This window comes from Helianthus annuus, chromosome 12 (assembly GCF_002127325.2).
Source record: "Helianthus annuus cultivar XRQ/B chromosome 12, HanXRQr2.0-SUNRISE, whole genome shotgun sequence".
Taxonomy (NCBI): Eukaryota; Viridiplantae; Streptophyta; class Magnoliopsida; order Asterales; family Asteraceae; genus Helianthus; species Helianthus annuus.
Genome location: NC_035444.2, coordinates 128,706,285 through 128,723,792, shown reverse-complemented (window position 1 = coordinate 128,723,792; position 17,508 = coordinate 128,706,285).

Here is a 17,508-nt window from a genome sequence, read left to right as displayed (position 1 = left end):
CTTTGAGAAATTTGGAAATACATCAAATGGATGTAAAAACTGCATTTCTCAAAGGGTAATTAGAGGAAGAGATTTACATGGAGCAGCCAGAGGGTTTTTCTGCTCCTGGCCAAGAGGGCAAAGTGTGTAAACTCGTCAAGTCATTATATGGTTTGAAGCAAGCTCCAAAAGAATGGCATCAAAAGTTTGACCATGTTATGCTTAACAGTGGTTTCAAAATAAATGAATGCGACAAATGTGTCTATGTGAAAGACACTTCTAAAGGTTATGTGATCTTATGCCTTTATGTTGATGATATGCTTATCATTGGGAGTGATGCTAAGATGATCAGATCTACTAAAGACATGTTGAAAGAGAGATTTGACATGAAAGATATGGGTCTAGCTGATGTGATTCTTGGAGTAAAGATCATTAGAACCCAAACTGGTTTGGTGCTAAGTCAATCTCATTATGTGGATAAGATCCTTGAGAAGTTCAATCCCGGGGACACGAGTGTAGCTCAAACTCCAATTGATACCTCTCAACATTTGTCAAAAAATAGAGGCGAGAGTGTTGCTCAATTGGAATACTCAAGGATCATTGGCAGTCTTATGTATCTCATGTCATGTACTCGACCAAACTTAGCATATGCTGTGAATAGGCTAAGTATATATACCAGTAATCCTAGATTGGAGCACTGGATGGGTATGACAAGATTATTAAGGTATTTGACATACACGAGAAATTATGGACTGCAATATGGCCAAAATCCAGCTATTGTGGAAGGATTCAGTGATGCCAACTGGATATCCGATACGAAAGATTCTAGATCTACAAGTGGTTATTTGTTTACCCTTGGAGGAGCAGCTATATCTTGGAAGTCGTCCAAACAATCTCTTATAGCTAGATCCACAACGGAATCTGAGTTTATCGCGTTAAATAAAGCTGGAGAAGAGAGCAGAATGGTTGCGTCAATTCTTGGAATATGTTCCAAGATGGCCTAAGCCTGTGACTGCTATTTGCATACATTGTGATTGCCAATCACCTATTGGTAAAGCTCAAAGTGCGATGTATAATGGCAGATCAAGGCACATGCGACGTCGGCATATCACGATACCACAACTACTCTCAACTGGAGTAGTCACGATTGACTATGTGAGGTTAAAGGATAACATTGTGGATCCGCTTACAAAAGGCTTAAGTAGAGAGGTAGTACATAAGTCGTCGATGGGAATGGGACTAAAGCCCTTGGAGTAAGTTTGTACAACGGAAAACCTATCCTAGAAGATTAGAGATCCCTTGATCTAGGTTCAATAGGACCACCTAACTGTACGAATTGAGGTCACTGTGAGGGAGTACCTCAACATACAAAGGGAGTTACAAACTTCCTAGTCCATTCCTACTTAAAATCAGTGATATCAAGCAAGGTTAAGTATATAGCTTTTAATGATTTGTAAATCGCCTATGTTAGAGAGAAGTGAGGTCGATTCGAATGGAATTGGGGGCACAATTCCTAGAGCTCTCGCAGAACCAGGATGGTGTTCCATAACCAAAACGGACACAACTATGAGGGGTTAGCCAGACCAGGAAGAGTAATGTGTGATGTGTAATAATGTCTACGTAAAAATGGGTTGGTTCAAGGACATCGCGTCTACTTGTAACAACCCGACTCTTCGGGTCGTTACCTGTTGCCATCATCCCTCTCTTTAACCGCTTGTACTCTCGAGATTTCGATTATCGCTATGGGTTAACTATTTTAAACTATGTTATCAAACGCATTTTAAACGCTTATTACAACGTTTATTCAAAACGCAGTTATCACATTTAACGCCATTTACAACACATACTACTTAACGCATTTTATCGTATGTTACATCGCTTGTTTAGACTAAACGCAATCAAAACTCTATCACAACGCAAAACGCAACACAAACTCGAAACACGAATTTTTTTTATGCCTTTACCTATGTTACGTTTGTTATTTGTGTGATTACTTGTTTATCTGTTGTATGGTTATCAACGCAATGCTTACACCTCAAACGCTTACTCGCAACTCGCTTAAACGCAACGCATAACACACGAAACGAAAGTTGGAAAACTAACCAAAACGCAACCCGACTGATCGAATGAGCAACCGATCGAATGGAATTCCGTCCGAATGACCATCCGCTAGGATGGCCATCCGACCGAGTGGCCATTCGACCGGCAAGCCATCCGACACCTCGCATCTTGCACCGACTTAACTCTCACCCTCTCCATATAAATACTACCCGTACACCTCCCTTTCACTGATTTGATACCTCTATCCGACCACACGCACTCAAGTCGCTCCCAGTCACTTTTTATCGAGATTCAATGCCATTTCGTAAGTATTCTCCTCAAATCTTGTACAATATTCATCACTACACACTTCTACACCATCTTCTCCATCAAAATCACACACAAACACTTGATTTTTATTTGAAATTCTGGATTTAGACCTCTTGAAGGTGGTGTCCACCCGTTTTGTTCCGGCGAACGGTTAAGGATCATCTCTTCATCAAGATTAGTTCAAATCTGAAGGATTTCCACACTTTTAACTTAAATCTCAACAAGATTTCAACACTTTTCAACTGTTTTCAAACTTTTCTTCAACGTCCTTCACAATACCGATTAACGGGTTGAACATGAATTTCCATCAAGAACAGTGAGTCTGACCGAATGGGCTGAGACCATTCGATCGAATGAGCTGGACTTGGTGTGTTTCCATTGTTTGACACGTCATCACGCCATCTCCGTTAAACTCAAAACTTTTACTTAGAAAATTTTACAAGTTTACAAATAACAGATCACTCACTCGAATGGCCATCCGACCAGGTGACCTATCCATCATGATTCCCAATGTTTAAACGATTTGGCTAAACTTCAAACTTTAACACTTTTTCAAACAAGCACACTCATTCAAATGGCCATCCATCCGAATGGTCATTCGCTCGGATGACCTTATACATTTTTACACAAATAACATATTTTTCACAAGACTTTGTTTTACAAAACGGTTTATTTTATACAACTTATTTTACTTGGTTATTCATTTAACCATACATTATTCTTTTACTTATACATATCATCTGATTTTATCGCTTTTCAAATGATTTACAAAACAAAACAATTTACAAGGTTCATGACTGAAATTTTACTAAACATTTTCTTAAACTTAAGTCATGAATCCTATTTTCAAAAAACCTATGTATCTCACAGGCATTTTTATGCTGACGTACCTATTTTCACATGTGTTTCAGGAGCTGTTGCTTAGGATGATGATCTTGACACGCTAGGGTGGACTTGGGCCTTAGTGACATAAAATGAAGCTAGACTAGTTAAAACATGTTATGTACTCTTTATTTCAGTTGTTTTAAGACAATGTATCTCTTTTGTTTGATAAATAAAATATAACTTTGAATGCCATGGTTGTGAAACAATAATTCTGTTACAACACTCCCCAACGTTTCCGCCATGATTTGATGTTTTACGTGGTCGGGGTGTGACACTATAGTCTAAGTACCAACAAACCTGCTTCATGCGAACCCAGTAGGGGTTTCGCGCGAACCTACTTTTGATACCCTCGCTCGAACTCGCGAAAACTACATCTTTTGTGCGAACACCGCATACTACAGCTTCACGCGGAGGCAACCTTTCTTAAGGTTGAAAACACTTTTTTCCTTTCCTAAGGTTAACATAATATACACGTTTTTGGAAACACTCGCATGACACAACCAAGTGATTTGATCAAGATTAGGTGTGAAAACCAAGAACTCTCGATAAGATCGCTCACTCTACGTGTATTTTTACTCTTAGCACGAGAAACCTTCGTTGAGTTAGGAGTGACATCCATATCTCTATGAAATTCTCCATCTCTATCTCGTGGTTTTGCCACACTTTCAGGAATGAAGTCATTAAGTTAGGGGTGAAGCCCATATCTTAATGACCAAGTTCCACTCCCTACTTCGATTTTTTTCCAAAACTCTCATCAAAGTCTCGATTGTTTCGACGATATGAGTCACGTAGTAACTGGAAGGATGAGTGCCGATCGCCATATTTTGGCGAGAGCACAGTCTATAGGCCAAAAACGTGTACTCGAGGTCATTGTGAATAGTTGAATCACTTTGGGTAGTCAACGTCTAACACCCAAGATATTCTGTTTCGATTCTGGGCCCGTGGCCGCAGATTTTATGAATTATCAATTTCATGTGTGTTTTGATTTTGGAGATTTTACGCTTTATCGCATTTCGCTCCTCGCTTTACTAAACGCGCACAACTTACACAGCTTCTCGCAACCTCAAAAGCTAACTAATCGCAACCAAACTAAGAAATCTCGTACGCTATACTACTCGCAACGCTACACCCTATCTCTCGCAATTAAAGGACGCGCTACGCGCACTTTAAAAATAGGTGAATATGTGCAAAATATGTAGGTGAATATGTGCAAAATATAGGTGAATACGTGCAAAATATGTGAATTATGTGCTCCTACGTGCTTATGTGACTATGTGTATACGTGCTTACGTGGATTATCTGCCTCTGTGTTTATGTACCGACGTGTTCCTGTGCTTTACCTAATAATAATAAAGGATGTTTTACGAACGCTAAACTTTTTGAAACCCGATATAATCGAATCTCATCTAAATCATATGACGATATCTACTTCAGACAATGTCGTCATTCGGTTCTCACACTCAACGCGTCGCTCGATGCAACCATGTTGACAAGCGCATCGCTTCACTGGTGGCCAAGGAAATGGCTAAGGTCATACCTCAGATCGTCAGTGAGATCAACGAGGTCAGCAGCAAGTCCTCTGTTGAATCAAAGAGTGACTCTCAGAAAGCGCTTTTCAGCTTTAAACAATTCAAGGTCTGCGGTCCTGCTAACTTCAGGGGTGAAGATGGACCCAATGCTATGTTCTAGTGGTTCGAATCTATCAAAGTCACCTTCAGGCAAAACAGATGCACAGAAAATCTGTGTACTGTTAATGTTACTGGAGTTTTTCAGTCCAGGGCTCTGGACTGGTGGACTGCTGAGCGCAACAGGCGCGATAATGATTCAGCTTATGGCCTTTCTTGGGAGGAACTCAGGGAGCTTATGATGAAGGAGTTTTGTCCTCCTCATGAATTTCAAAAGTTGGAGAATGAATTCTGGCATATCAAGCAGGAAGGAGGTGACAACGCTGGCCTCAACCTCTCACTTCAAGAAGCTCAGTTTCATATGTCCTAGTCAGGTGGCAACGCCTAATATGACAATCAAGAAGTACATTCGAGCTTTACCCGACTGTGTATCTAACTTTGTTCAAGCAGCTAAACCTTCTACCATTGAGGAAACTTACCAACTCGCAGCTGAGATCAACAATAAGCGAGTCTTAGCTGGGTATTTCAAGACCCCAACCAAGAGTCTCAATCAAGTCACCGCTACTCCCGCAATCGAAACTGTAGCTTCACAAGTTTCAAAGTTTTCACGCCAAGGACGCAAGCGCAAGGGTAAAAACAACAAGAACTACGTGACTATCACCACTCCTCTCAACGCTGTCCCCGTACAACCCAGCAACCAGAACCGACAAGTTGCAGCTCCTAATACCAACGCACCGCCTGCTAAGCGTGCGTATACTGGTGTTGATCCTCTTTGCCCTACTTGCACCTACCATCACCCTGTAGGGGTGAATTGTCGATTTTGTGTCAACTGCAACATCTATGGGCACTTTACTGCTCACTGCCGTTCCGGCCCATGCCAACAAACAGCTCAAGCTCCTCCAGCACCACCAGTTCAAGCCCTTGCTATTCTGGGTAACCAAGCAGCTCCTGCTCCCGCTGTTCATGCACGAGCTTGCTACTCTTGTGGTGACCCGTATCACTTTGCTAACGTCTACCCAAATTGAGTTGTGAAACAAGAACCGCAGCAGCAACCACCGCCACAACCACCACAGCAACAACAACAACAACAACAACAACGGCTACATCAAGCAGCCCGCGGAAGGACCTTTAACATCTACGTCCGCCAGGCTCAGACTGACAACAATGTTGTCAATGGTACGTTCCTCGTTAACGGTATTTATGCTTCGTGTTTGTTTGATAATGGAGTCGATAACTGTTTTGTATCGTTTGAATTCGAAAAGCTCCTAAACCGTAAACGCGCTAACCTCCCAACAAAGTTCGACGTAGAAATTACCACTGGAAGAACCGTGACCGTCAGTTCCATACTCCGTGATTGTACTATTGAGCTCAACAATCACGTTTTCCAGATCGACCTCATTCCGATGCAACTTGGTAGTTTCGATGTCATAGTAGGCATGGATTTTCTTCGTAAAAATCATGCTAAAGTGGTTTGTTTCGAAAAGATGATTCGTCTCTCTTTCAAAAGGTGACCAACTCTGTATTTATGGTGAAGTATCCTCAAAAGAATTGAAGCTTATGTCGTGCATTCAGGAAAGCAAGTATCTCCACAAGGAATACATGGCTTTCTTAGCTCACATTGTAGTAGCAGTGAAGGAAAAGAAGTCGATGGAAAAGATACTTGTGGTTCGTGATTTTCCCAATGTCTTTCCTGACAATTTACCTGGTCTACCCCCGACTCGTGATATTGATTTTCGTATCGACCTCATTTATGGAGCTAACGCTATCGCTAAAGCCCTGTATCGCCTCGCACAGTCTGAAATGTGTGAACTTTCTAGTCAACTCCAGGGATTACTTGATAAAGGCTTCATACACCCTAGCACATCGCCTTGGGGCGCACCTATCCTTTTCGTGAAAAAGAAGGGTGAATCGTTCCAAATGTCCATCGATTATAGGGAACTCAATAAGCTTACTATCAAGAATCGCTACCCTCTACCCCGAATCAACGATTTATTCAATCAACTACAAGGCGCTACGTGTTTCTCTAAGATCGATCTACGCTCTGGTTATCATCAACTACGAATGCAGGAACAAGATATTCCTAAAACCGCTTTTCACACCCGCTACGGTCATTATGAATTCGTCGTTAAGCCTTTTGGTCTCACAAACGCACCCGCGGTCTTCATGGATATGATGAACCCTGTGTGTAAACCCTTTCTTGATCGCTTCGTCATCGTGTTTATCGATGATATCCTTATCTATTCAAAGTCGAAAGCCGAACATGCGCAATATCTTCGTTTGGTTCTCGAGCTTCTCCAAGGGAATCGCCTCTACGCCAAGTTCTCCAAGTGTGAATTTTGCCTTGAAGAGGTTCAATTCCTCGGTCACATCATCAACAGTCAAGGTATTCATGTCGACCTCGCGAAGATTGAAGTAGTTAAGAGTTGGATTACACTGAAAACCCCGTCCGAAGTTCGTTCTTTTCTCGGATTGGCGGGTTATTACCGTCGATTTATCACTGATTTCTCTAAAATCGCCGTTCCTCTTACTTCTCTTACGCATAAAGACAAGACTTTTGTTTGGGGAACTGAACAAGAGGATGCCTTTCAAACTCTTAAGTGTATGCTTTGCAACGCTCCCATACTCGCGCTACCCGATGGAAACGACGACTTTGTTGTTTATTGCGATGCCTTTAACTTAGGTCTTGGTTGTGTTCTTATGCAACGAGACAAGGTTATCACGTATGCATCTCCCCAAATCAAAGTCCACGAGAAGAACTACACAACCCATGATCTCGAACTCGGTGTCGTTGTTTTTGCGCTTAAGATTTGGCGACACTACCTTTATGGTACCATGTGTACGGTCTTCATCGACCATAAGAGCCTACAACACATCTTGAACCAGAAAGAACTAAACATGCGCCAGCGCAGATGGGTTGAACTTCTCAACGACTACGACTGTGAGATACGCTACCACCCAGGCAAAGAAAACGTCGTGCAGACGCTCTTAGCCGACGAAGCTATTTACATAGTGTTCGTAATGTTCAAGCCCAACACGACCTCGAAGCCCTCATTCGCGAAGCTTAACACGCTTGTTTTCTCGAGAAAACTTTGGACGAAGAAAGGATACTTGGAACCGAAAATCAACTAGTGAATAAACCGAATGGTATTTTTCACTATCTCGACCGCATTTGGATTCCTATTCGCAATAATCTTGAAGAGATTTTGCTGACTGAAGCCCATAAATCCCGATATTCCATTCATCCCGGTGCTGACAAGATGTACCAGGACCTCCGTGCCAGGTATTGGTGGCCATGAATGAAGAAGGATATCGCTCTCTATGTTTCGAAATGCCTAACTTGCTCGAAAGTTAAGTCCGAACATCAACGACCCTCTGGCTGACTCAAACAACCCAAGATCCCGATGTGGAAATGGGAGATTATAGCTATGGATTTTGTTACGAAAATCCCTCGCACGCCATCAGGTGACGATAGCATTTGGGTTATCATTCATCGTCTTACGAAATCCGCCCACTTTCTACCGATACGAGAAGACTATAAGGTTGAATGATTAGCACGAATCTATACCGACGAAGTCATTTGTCGACATGGGACACCTCATGACATCATCTCTGACCGCGATGGTCGATTTACTTCACGTCTCTAGGAGACATTCCAATCCGCTCTCGATACTACTCTTAATCTTAGTACCGCATTCCATCTCCAGACCAACGGTCAGACTGAGCGAACGATCCGCACCCTTGAAGACATGCTTCGTTCATGCGTTATAGATTTTGGTGGTAATTGGGATTCGCATTTACCTTTAGTAGAATTCTCGTACAACAACAGTTATCACGCTAGTATTCAAATGGCACCTTTTGAGGCATTATATGGAAGAAAATGTTGATTGCCTATTGTATGGCACGAGATCAGAGACGCTCAAATCACCGGTCCTGAGTTAATAAAAGAAACGACTCACAAGATCTTCCAAATACGAGACAATCTCTTGAAAGCTCGGAGTCGTCAAAAGAGTTACGCTGATAAACGCCGCAAGCCCCTTGAGTTTGAAGTTGGTGATCACATACTCCTACAGGTTTCACCTTGGAAGGGGGTGATCCAATTCGGCAAGAAAGGAAAGCTAGCGCCACGATACGTGGGTCCCTTTAGGATCCTTGAAAGAATTGGCAAAGTGACCTACCGACTTGAATTACCAGAGGAACTCAACAACGTACATCCGACGTTCCACGTTTCAAACCTCAAGAAGTGCCTAGCTGAAGAAAACCTGCATGTTCCCCTCGAGGACTTGCAAGTTAACGAAACTCTGCACTTTGTGGAAAAGCCAGTAGAAATCATGGCCCGAGAGACCAAGAAACTTCGACGCTCTTGCATTCCTATAGTGAAGGTTCGCTGGGAAGGCAAACGCGACGCCGAGTTCACTTAGGAACTCGAAAGTGACATGAAAGCTAAATATTCACATCTCTTTGTTACGCCTGCACCTTAATTTCGGGCAAAATTCCTTAAAGTAGGGGAGGTTGTAACAACCCGACTCTTCGGGTCATTACCTGTTGCCATCATCTCTCTCTTTAACCGCTTGTACTCTCGAGGTTTCGATTATCGCCATGGGTTAACTATTTTAAACTATGTTATCAAACGCATTTTAAACGCTTATTCAAAACGCAGTTATCGCATTTAACGCTATTTACAACACTACTTAACGCATTTTATCGCATGTTACATCGCTTGTTTAGACTAAACGCTATCACAACACTATCGCAACGCAAAACGTAACACAAACTTGAAAAGCGAATTTACTTTATGCCTTTACCTATGTTACGTGTGTTATTTGTGTGATTACTTGTTTATCTGTTGTGTGGTTATCAACGCAATTCTTACACGCTCAAACGCTTACTCGCAACTCGCTTAAACGCAACTCAACGCTTAACACACGAAACGAAAGTTGGAAAAATAACAAAACGCAGCCCGGCTGATCAAATGAGCAACCGATCGAAGGGACTTTCGTCCGGATGACCATCCGCTCGGATGGCCATCCGACCGAGTGGCCATTCGACCGGCAAGCCATCCGACACCTCGCATCTTGCACCGACTTAACTCTCACCCTCTCCCTATAAATACTACCCGTACACCTCCCTTTCACTGATTTGACACCTCCATCCGACCACACGCACTCAAGTCGCTCTCAGTCACTTTTTATCGAGATTCAAGGCCATTTCGTAAGTATTTCTCCTCAAATGTTGTACAATCTTCATCACTACACACTTCTACATCATCTTCTCCATCAAAATTACACACAAACACTTGATTTTTCTCTGAAATTCTGGATTTAGACCTCTTGAAGGTGGTCTCCACCCATTTTGCTCCGGCGCACGGTTAAGGATCATCTCTTCATCAAGATTGGTTCAGATCTGAAGGATTTCCACACTTTTAAGTTAAATCTCAACAAGATTTCAACACTTTTCAACTGTTTTCAAACTTTTCTTCAACGTCCTTCACAATACCGATGGAATCTGAGCTCATTCAGACTCTCTACTCATTTCCTAGTTGAGAGCCGGCTTGAAAACGGACTTCCATCGGAGAGATGACCGATTAATGGGCTGAACATGAAATTCCATCAAGAACAGTGAGTCTGACCGAATGGGCTGAGACCATTCGATCGAATGAGCTGGACTTGGTGTGTTTCTGTTGTTTGACACGTCGTCACACCGTCTCGGTTAAACTCAAAACTTTTACTTAGAAAATTTTACAAGTTTACAAATAACAGATCACTCACTCGAATAACCATCCGATCGGATGACCATCCGATTGAATGACCATCCGACCTGGTGACCTATCCATCATGATTCCCAATGTTTAAACGATTTGGTTAAACTTCAAACTTTAACACTTTTTCAAACAAGCACACTCATTCGAATGGCCATCCGTCTGAATGGTCATCCGCTCGGATGACCTTCCATTCGAATCACCATTTGAACACTTACCCATTCGACATTCTGTTTACGCACTGTTCAACGCTTATGCTACTGTTTTCATGCTCAGGATAACTCCCATGCGCTCCCTTCAATACAATCAAGTCTGTGTTTACTAGCTATACACGTACTGTGAGTATACTCGAACCCATTTTCTTTTAATGCACTTTGGGTGTTACATACGTTCTCTATCAAAACAAAACAACATACAACGCAAACACTTTACAACGCTAACCGCTCTCGCATGTTATACGTGATTTATGAATTCTTGTACTATGCTTATAAAGTGTTACACTATACCGCTTCTAGCAATGATAGTACTATAGTTTGGACTCAGCACCTGTCGTGGGCAGGGTTGCTAGGGATCACGTCTCTTTACTTCACGTGTTCGCTGAACATGTGTCGCGCATACTCTACAACGCAGTCTTATGGTTAAGTTGTAATCATTGTGTGATAATTACTTGCTTCGCCCGTTACGTGATACATGCTGGTTTTGCGTAATCGCTTTCTCTACTATATGCTATGCAAACTTGTGTACTCACCTTTACATTTTATGTATTGACTTTATTTTAACGTATGTGATAGGTTGATAGGATGCTATGCTGTGATGAAACAAGTGTTGGGAATCAGTGTATCAAAATATTAGCGGAAGCGGTTTATATAATTTACCAAAAGCCGATTATATAAATTTGATTTATTAATCCGATTAATAAATATTCCCAATCAGGATCAAGGTTTTACGCGTATAAACAAGTAAACGGAATAAACAACCATAGAGGGTTTTAGTAATCAACCTTTGACGACTACACCGGAATTATAACACGCGGGTTACAACGAATCCTCGCTAGTAGGAAGTTCACAACTGAGCACAAGATACCCGAGAGTAGAACCGGCCAAGAAGGAGGCAGCGGCGATGCTTGGTCGACGTCAAAAGAGTGGCGGCCAAGCTTAGGAGGGTGGCTAGGGTTTTGTGTTTTGTAAAAGTGTATCTAGGGTTTCCACCTTAAACATCCTTTTATAAAACTCAATCTTACATTAAGGCCCTTTAAGATTATACAATTATAATCCTCTGAATAATAATCTAATTAATATTAAGTCCCTCAGGTTTAAACTATTATTATTTCATAAATAATAATCTACCTACTCGTGAACATATACGATTCGTGTACCAACGTGTAACTCTTCGGATCGTACCGAGTTAGTTACGTTGACTTTAATTAAGATCGGACATACATATATCCAACAACAAGCTAGGAAGTCTAGAAACCCGCTAAATAAAATCTGAGTTGTCGAAATAGTATTTGTTTTTGAGACACGCTTTCTGTAATGACTGTTATTGCTTTATATGTTAGTAGTATGGGATATTAACGTCAAATATATTGTCATTTAATAGTTGTTATGGATCCTCTTGAACAATATATTTCGCTCAGTACCACGCCCCGATGTTTCCGCCATCGGTTGGGGTGTGACACGACTAACCGCTAGGAGACTACGTATATGTCACAAAGGAGGGTTCAAAGGGAAACCTACCTGTCCTGCATTACTTAACCGTTGAAATCTTAGCATGACACTTGAGTGTATGGGACGATCTCAATTCATGTGGGGGATTGTTGGAAATTTTATAAATAATATTATAATATGAGTTAATATAATGATTATTTATTAATTAAGCCAAGATAAATGAGAGATCTTGTGCATTAAGTTTGTGTGTTTGAACCATAAATGTCACACCCTGGCTTTGCGGAAGCGTGGTTAATTTGGTGTGACTTCTTAATATCATAGCTTAATCATAACCAAGCTAAGCTATATGAATTAAAAATATGCAAGATCATCCATAAAAATACCATAACATTGTTTCCCAAACAAAACAACTTAAACATATCATAAACACAGTTTAAGGACTGTGACTTGTCCAGGAAAGAGTCACATTCCCTAAACCCCGGATGACCTTGGAAACTAGTGCAGCGGGAAAACGTGCCATACCGTGCCAGATCTTTTAATTCCCTGAAATACATGTAAGTTGAAAAATCAACAATAATGTTGAGCGAGTTCATGTGTAAGTGAGTAAATAAACCTTTGTATTTATCAAAATCCTGGTATGTAGCAAATAAGGAAAAAGAGATCACCAATGGTTTGCAAGGCCATTGATATGTGTGAAATGCAAGTAGGAAGGCTCAAACCTAGCAGATTTATGCGTCGGGTACAAAGTCATCCCGAGGTCCGTTATGCTGGGCCTGGGACTGGGCTCGCTACACCCAAATAGATCTATCGCTCCTGCCCCTCGGTCCTACCCTGAGGATTAATTACCTCAAGTTTCCGCCTACCCATTCACATGATCTAAAAAGTAACACTCCTTACGCTAACCATACAATGTATAAAGTAATCTTAAACATTGTAACATGTATTTCACCCCCGCAGTTTAGAAAACTGAAAACAGTTAAGAGAAAAGGGGGACATGAACTCACATTCAGTGCGTCGCTATACCAAGTACTCCGAATGTCAGGCACCTGTGCAACGACCTACATGTGCTAATTCTATTAGACGGATGGCCGTGCCTTAGCTTTATAGTTTAGGTTTTTGGGAAATAGTTAGACAACTATTTCGTGTTTATATTTTGCATGTACTTGGTAGTTAATCTCCTTCCCAAGGATGGGGGATTTAATACATGTGCGTTCAATTTATAATATTAAGTCTCACTTAATATATCTTCATTCCAAATATAAATATTTTTCTCAAAAATATTATATTTCCATTTCACATAATTTTTCCCCAAAAATAATACATTGATAAAATATACGTTCATAATCATTTTCGTATAATGCGTAAGTTACGTTTTAACGATTAAGTGGTAATAATAATTACCGGTGTAACTTACATGTTTATCGTGAAAGCGTTTGTATTATTTTGGAGCTGTTATCGTTCGAAATATTATTTTTACTCTAAAAATAATATTTATGTATTTTCACAAAATAATCATAAACAGTGTTGTGAAAAATTATATTTACCAAATATATATTTATCACGTTTAGTTTTGTGAAAATCCCACCTCCGAATATTTGTAAATAAAGTCGTGGCCAAATATACTTTGAAAACATATCAAAAATAATTCTAACACTTGTAAATAATTCTAAGTGTTAGATTTTAGAAAAATTTCGCCAGAGTTTCCCCTGTAACTGGAGGTGGCCACGCTTTCAAGCGTATCATTTTCTTTTACAAAATCATTTCAACACTTCTTGATTCAATCAAACAATTTCCGACACATCAAACTAGTCGACAAGTATGTAAATCGCATAATCACATGAACTTGTAGTTTTTCTGAAAACTATAGTGTAGATCCCGTTATATTTGGTGGATCTTTGTATAAAATAGTTTAATCCCGTGAAAACCTCGTTTTTAGAATAAATCATCCTTTACAACTTCCCGTCATCTTTCTCAAAGATTGTTATTTTGTCGAAACTTTTCATTTCACAAGTGTTTATACACTTGTGGTTTGTAAAAATCACACTTGTTAGTCTGTTATCCGTCTTTTAGAAAACATGATTTTCTCGACACTTGGTCTTTTGAAAATACCACTTGCAGATACGTAGATCCGCTAGTTTTAAACACTATTTTACAAGTAAAAATACTTTTACACAAGTTCATGTTTCTCGTGTGGTAGAGTTTCACCTTTTAACCCTTGTACCATCCGAAACAAGCTTATGTCAAGATCCATGACCTTAACAAAGTCGGGTTAAACGATGATCCGAGCTACCACAACGTAGATCGGGCCTCAATATTCACATCTTTCAAATACTACAACTTTTACACAAGTATTAAGCTTTTAACCAACCATATTCATGTTTTAGTAGACTTTAAAGATTCAAAATGCAAGTTTCCGAGTTTTAACCGTTACAAATCTTATTAACCACCTTAGAATGATCCGAGTATGAGTTTTAAGTGTTATACCTCTAGCTCGGGGCTAGGGAAGATTCTAGGCGAAAATGTGGTGGATAAAAGCAAGATAACGAGGTCCTTCCACTTCCGTTTGCTCCAAGACTCCTAATGCGTGACCCGAAAGGCTTGTATGTGCTTGGAATGGATGGATCAAAACTCGAAAATGGGTGTGTAGGGGGTGGGGTGTTCGGCCGAGAGCTATGTAGAGGGAGAGAGAGTTGTGTTTGAGTGGTTTAGTGAGTGATTAATCTCTTGTGTTTAAGCTAGGTATTTATAGACAAAATCAAGATCATCGTCCAATGGATTACATGTCCCCTTGATATTAGGCATAAACAATATAATAATCAAGTCTTGTACTCTTGTGTTCCCCTCTAGTTGGCCGATCTCAATGGGGGGGGGGGTCTAGTTCGATTTCAATCACATGGTTAGAGTTTAGTTTTGTTAAACCAAGTTAGGTTTAGGGGTTAACTCGGTTAGTGGTGTGATGTGTTATAATGCGGGTGTTAGGGTAATCAGGGACCCTAACTGGCTCAGAAAAAGACCAATAATATTTTTGTCAATATTTTCATGTTCCGGGTATAGTCCGGTTGTTCGTTTGGATAGAAATCCGTTAAAGAGCTTAAGTAAGCTTTTAAGCGTCGTTAATAATATTTTTAGTGACACAACTTATTCTACAAAGTGTCAGGAATATTTTCCTCATGTTTTGGCACTTTATTAGTTAGCCAGAAGCTAGTATGTTAATAAAAGTGTTGTGTTTCGTGCTTAGAGTACGTTTTAGGCACATCCAGTCATTATATCTTATTCCTAGAGACGCAGTTCTACAACCCTTGTATCCCTACACTCACTATGGGTGTAGTAAAATATTTCTGGCTCATACAGGCCCTTAGAGGCAGTGTCTGCCTGATGCTGGCTTTATCAGCATGTTCAATAGGTTCTCCGTTCAAATGCTACTGTGCTTTTGTGCATCATGTTTGTCACTAAAGTTCAGTAAGTAAATAATGTAGTGACGGAAATCAAAGTATGATGCAGATATGTACAAGTATCAACAGTCAAGTAGCAGTTCATCAGCAATTTCAGTTAAGCACAGTAATTAAGCAACAATTATTTATTAATTAAATCGTACGGATACCTGGTTTAGTGAGGGTTGTCACATTCTCCCCCCGTTAGAAAAATTTCGTCCCGAAATTTTAAGTTCTGCTTGTAGAAGCAGGGTTCTTGGGAAATAGATGGGGGTATTTTTCTTTCATTCGGTCCTCACGCTCCCAGGTGAATTCAGGACCTTGTCTAGCATTCCAACGAACTTTGACGAGCTTGACACTGCTCCGGCGGGTCTTGTTAACTTTCCAATCCGTGACCTCAACAGGTTCTTCAACGAAATGGAGCGTGTCGTCAACCTGAATTTCGTCGGTAGGAATGACAACGGTATCTTGTGTTGGACTTCTCTTCAGATTGGATACATGAAATGTATCGTGAATGCCATTCAGTTCGGCAGGTAGGTCCAACTTGTAAGCTACTAACCCGATTCTCTCCAAGATCTTGAATGGTCCAATATACCTCGGGTTCAACTTTCCACGTTTCCCAAAGCGTGCCACACCCTTCCAGGGTGATACTTTTAACAAAACCATCTCACCAACCTCAAACTCTAGAGGTTTCCTGCTTCGATCCGCGTAGGCTTTCTGCCTGTCACGAGCCGCACTGATGCGGTCTCGTATCTGTGCGATCTTATCTGTGGTTTCCTGTACCATTTCAGGACCAACCAATTGTCTATCACCTGCGTCAGCCCAACATAGCGGTGATCTGCACTTGCGCCCATATAAAGCTTCGAATGGCGCGGCACCAATACTGGTGTGGTAGCTGTTGTTGTATGAAAACTCAACCAGAGGCAAATGTTTATCCTAGCTACCGCCCAAATCCATAACACATGCTCTCAGCATGTCCTCCAATGTCTGAATCGTCCGCTCGCTTTGACCGTCGGTCTGTGGGTGAAACGCAGTGCTCAGATTCAACTTTGAGCCAAAAGCTTCCTGGAAGGATTGCCATATCCTTGACACGAACCTTCCGTCTCTATCAGAGATAATCGAGAGAGGTACTCCATGGCGTGTAACAATCTCTCTCATGTAAATTTCGGCCAGTTTGCTCGTATTATCCTTCTCTCGGATAGGTAGGAAGTGTGCTGACTTCGTTAAGCGGTCCACTATTACCCAAATAGTGTCATGGCCTCTTGGCGTTCTTGGCAACTTCGTAATAAAATCCATAGAGATTTGTTCCCACTTCCACTTGGGAATCTCTGGTTGCTGCAGAAGTCCCGAAGGCTTCTGGTATTCCGCCTTAACTTTGGCACAAGTTAAACATTTGCTCACATAAACAGCAACATCGCCTTTCATCCTAGGCCACCAATAATAATCTTTAAGATCCTGGTACATCTTATCCGCTCCAGGGTGGATAGAGTACCGCGATTTGTGAGCTTCATCGAAAATAACCTTCCTTAAACCTCCAAACAAAGGAACCCAAATCCTTTTCTCAAAACACAACGTTCCTTCCCTATTTGGTACCAATAACTTCTCCATCCCACGGAGATACTCTTCTTCAAGGTTTCTTTCCTTGAGAGCTTCTTTCTGCGCGGCACGAATGCGCAAAGGAAAGTCGGTTCGAATAACCATCTCCAAAGCCCTAACCCTTATGGGCTTGATCCTCTCTTTTCGACTAAGGGCATCGGCGACCACATTCGCCTTCCCTAGATGATACTTAATCTCGC